We start from the raw sequence: 4649 nt of genomic DNA, 5'->3' as shown, positions 1-4649 counted from the left end.
GCAACGCTGAGACTGCAGGTGCTGCTAAAAGCTGTTTTTTGCCGTGTGTGGCGTTAAAGGAACGGAAGCTTTTTTTTTGTCCAGTGGAGCAGGTGCTGCTCATAAGAGTATGAACTATTTTGCTGTGGTGCAAGTAAAACTGCAGTGAATTAAAGGGCCAGTAGCCCAGCAAAAGTGGACTTGTGGCTGAAAGCTTTTCCTGCTACCATGGGTCTCGGGGAAGAGTACGTCCGGCAGCGCTGGCGCATACAGCAGGCAGAAGAAATGGCCATAGCAATTGGCTACACTAAAAATGAATTGGCGAAATTTGATGCAGAGCGAGAGGCTTTGGAGGCACAGTTGCAGCTGGCCTTGAGAAATGGGTTCTCAACACTGTATGGACCCTGTACAAAGTTCCAAGAGTAAGATCTGATACAGAAAGATCCTGCGAGTTGGTGATTGGGGGAATCCCGCTGGGGGTCACTCTAGATGCCCGCCAGCAGGTGTCTTGCGTCAGGCCTGAAGTGCTGGACTTTCTGGAGAGAGGGCCAGAGATAGATGTCACCGTGTCTCTGACCTTTATAACAGACTATGGCCCTGTGCAATGGGAGCTCTTAAAATGTGAAACCCTGGAAGTGGAGTTTGTGCTTGGCAAAGACTTCCCATTATTTTGGCAGCTGTGGAGCGGAGAAAATGCTACAAATTGTGTACCTGGAGAGTCCGATGAACAGCAAATATGTGCCGTTGCCAAGGGCAACCATCGGGAAGACAAAGAGGTGAAGAGCGGTGCGGTTCTCAGGAGTGCATATCTTCCCTGCGACTGTGCCCGGAGTCCTAGAGAGGAAGTGCGGAGGTGCGGTAAAGCTGTTGCTAGGAGCAACCACAACCTTGATGAGTCCGCGGGAGAGGATGTCACTGCTTTACCAGAATGGTTGATTACAAAGGGTAAGACTGTTCCTGTTATTAACCATGTGGCAGAGCCAGTGACAGTGAGCCGGCGGCAGGGGATATCTGCTGGGCCGGTAGGTAATAAGTCACACAGAGAGACAACTGTGTCTGGACAGGCGGATAAGCCTGCTGTGATTGCTCCCTCGCAGAAACCTGCAGGGGAGAAGGTTTCTGTGTTACCTCAGTTGCCATTGACCAAAGCTAGTTTTGGGATGACAAGGATCCGGGATCCTATGCTAGCCCGGGTAAGAGGTAGCACAATATTGAAACCTGAGACTGGTAAAATAATAAAGGTGCTGGACAGTCGTGTGGATAAGGACTATCCACTGATTTTCACTGAGCGTGAGACTCCAATGAGAACAGGGACTTATGAACTGGATGTTACAGATACGCTCATGCAGGAGGGAGTGTTGGGGTGTACTTTTCCCTTATGCTGGGAGTTGTGGAGTAATGGAGACACTTCTGCAGAGAGTGCAAAAACTCCTGCAGAACTTGTACCTGTACCTTTAAGGGAGCTGCACTTTGACCTGCATGGGGAAAGAATATTGACCATTGGAAACAATGGTGCTGGTCAAATGCAAAGTGATGGTGACAAAGGTGCGGAAATGCATAAGGAAAATGTGATGTCATATGAAATATGTGATAATGACATGCCTTTTCCTTTGCACGCTGTGATTGGGAAAAAGCTCCCCCTGTTGGTAAACATGTGTCTGATATAAAAGTGTTGATAAATGTTGAAGAAACACCGCTAGGAGTCCCCATTATAGACAATGTGGCGGGGCTAGAGGGTGTACCACACGGACCAGAGGTGGATGTGCAGTCTCCACAGGTTTCTTTGATTAATAAAATGTCCCAGGTGGGGATTGACTTAGGGGTGCCCCTAAGGGCAGGGTTAATAATGACACGAGCAGTATAAGTGGCCTATGTGCCGTGACAGTTAGCAACTCCGAGAGTGAGGCTACCATGTCAAGACCCAGCAAAACTAAAGTGGTTACTAGTAGCGAGTCTAGCGACCAGATGACAGTTATATCTGACAAGACGAGAGTTCAGTCGGGTGACAGCCTAGTGTCTGAAGCTCATATCCTGACAGTTGTAGATGACCTGACAGGACAGTACAGCTACAAACTTGAAGATGTTTTCGCTCGCTCTGCACAGTCCCTAAATACACTAGAGATGGGGCTAGCGGTTCTCGCAGAGCAACTGCAGGAATCTCCAGAGGAGTCACAGAAAGAGATGAATGAGCTGAAGGAACTAGAGTCACTAATAGAAGCGGAAATTCTCCAACTTCAAGAGGAACTTGCAGCTTCTGAGCGATCCAGACTTCATGCAGAGCAGGAAAGAGATGAGCTGGCTGATGAGGTTCTAAACAGCGCCTCAGAAAAATCTGCTCTTTTGGAGGAGAAAAGACATTTGGAAGCCAGGATGGCTCAACTTGATCAAGAGTTATGTGATCGCAAGGTGGATCTGGACCACCAGAGACAAACTGTATCTAGATTGGAGAAGAAACAAAAGAAGTTTGACCAGCTCTTGGTTGAGGAGAAATACATATCGGCTCGATATGCCGAAGAACGTGACCAAGCGGAGGCTGATGCTCGGGAGAAAGAGTCCAAGGCCCTCTCCTTGGCTAGAGCCCTTGAAGAAGTGCTTGAGGAGCAGAATGAATTAGAGAGGCTGAACAAGCAACTCAGAGCAGAGATGGAAGCTCTCATGAGCTCAAAAGATGCCATCTATGAGGTGGAGAAGCCTAAGCGTGCTCCTGCACAGCAGGTGGAAAAAAGTGAGAAACCAGAAGAGGAAGATCCTCTGGAAGGTGCCAAGAAGTCAGAGCCTGGTAAGAGTGGGTCTGGAAATGGTGGTGCCAGGGTGCTGGCCAAGGCAGAGAAGGTGGAAAAGGTATCGGCTGAACCAGTTGATGGGGCTGATGTCGATGTAGAGGCCAAGAGTCTCATGACAGTGTGTAACCAGGACCAGGTCGCAAAAGACGTCCCCTCCGCCTACAAGGCCTTCCAAGTAGCCAGCTGCTTGCTGGGGAAGAAATATGAGGAGATGGACGACCAGTATGCAGATCCGGGCTATTACGATGGGCTGTCTCTCCTGACTCCTCCCCAAAAGGAGAACAGTGTCCTGGGTGAGCCTCTGGAGAAAATGACAGAAGATGAGGAGTCTGCTGAAGACCCTGGTGCCTCCTGCCTCGATGAGAAAGAGGGGGAGGGGTTAACAGGGCATGTGTATGGTGCCATGTGCGAGAAGGATGAGAAGGCGGTCAAAGAGACTGGAGACTTCAAGAAGACAAAGACTGAAAAAGTTAAGGCCGATGTGTTGGTTGACGTGAAGTCCCCAGGTGCTACAGAGACCAAAGTTAAGCCAAAGGGAGCCGCGGCCGAAGTGGCAAAAGCCGCTAAAGAAGCAGAGGTCTCTAAAACTGCCATAGTAGCTGGGGTAACTACTGCTGGAAAAAAGGAAGAAGTGACCCAGATGCACGTAAAAGAAGCAAGTAGGGGCAACAATGCTCTGCTGAAGGAGCCCTGCAAAGCAAAGGAAAAAGTGTCGGGATATGACCATGACTGGGAACAGTTCAGGCAAGAGCTGCAGCAGTCCAAGAAAGGACGTGAGGCGCATGTACAGGAGCCAGAGGATCTAAAAAGAGAAAGAGATCAAAATATACGACAGCGCATCATTATCACTCGGGAAAAAGTAGCAAAAGAGTATCTGGTCATGAGATGGGCACATGAGGCCTTTAGGCAGTTTTGGTTAGGCAAGATGTTGGTTTTGGTAATAAACCAAGCTCTGCTGGCGTGGGTCTGGCAGAACAAAGGGAAGGTACGTGTCACCGAGGTTCCTGGCCTCGGTGAAATAAGAACCGGTAATTTTCTGTGTCAGCGGCAGCTAGTGCTCGCTGACACTGTGTTACTTAGTGTGGCTGTAAAGCCAATCTGGGACGGTTCTTATTGGGAGCAGCCAAAGAGCAGGGTGGGTGGCTGTTCCCCACGTCCAGGCCAGGTGGATGCCCTCTCACCAGCCTCCCGTGGTTATGCAGGTGTTCACCCTCACGGGCTTGAACAAAGGGGAGGGATATGTGAGACAGTGACAGGTCTCACACAGGTTAGAGGCAAGGAAGGGGTGGATAGTTCGGTCCACACCCCTATTCCACCACAGGTGAGACCAGCTGGAAGTAATCAGGCTGGCACAAAGCACCTCCCAGGTTGTCAGCAAGGGGGGAGTGTGTTGCCTGTGGACAGAGGCCTGGAGGCTCTGTGTGGTCCAAGCCAGGAGGGCTGACAGACCACTATTCCCCATGTGTGCTGAGACACTGGACTGGAGGCAGTGGGCGTACTGTGCTCTGTACAGCCAGGAGGCTGTGGGACATTGGCTGAGAAAGCTGCACGTGTTCACAGGGTGTGAACAGGGACTTAGGTGAGTCAGGAAACTCTGTGTTAGTTAGAGCCTAGCCGGGCAAGTGTTTATTATTTTATGTGGATGTCACATGTGTTAGGTGAAGCTGCGACTTCATGATAACCTGTATTGGTTGGAGTGTGCACAATAAATGCACGGTTTGGACCTGAAACCTGGTGTCCTAAAGTCGTATCTGTGAGAATGACCCCCCAAATAAGAGGCGATCCCTTACAGTGGTTAGAATGGAATGGAAAGATCCATTCTACCTAAGTACAGCTCTGCCATATTTGCTGCCACCTGCTGGTGAACCAGGCACATTACATGAACAT

Source organism: Bufo gargarizans, chromosome 3, assembly GCF_014858855.1.
Source record: "Bufo gargarizans isolate SCDJY-AF-19 chromosome 3, ASM1485885v1, whole genome shotgun sequence".
Classification (NCBI taxonomy): domain Eukaryota; kingdom Metazoa; phylum Chordata; class Amphibia; order Anura; family Bufonidae; genus Bufo; species Bufo gargarizans.
This window is presented reverse-complemented; position numbering follows the sequence as displayed.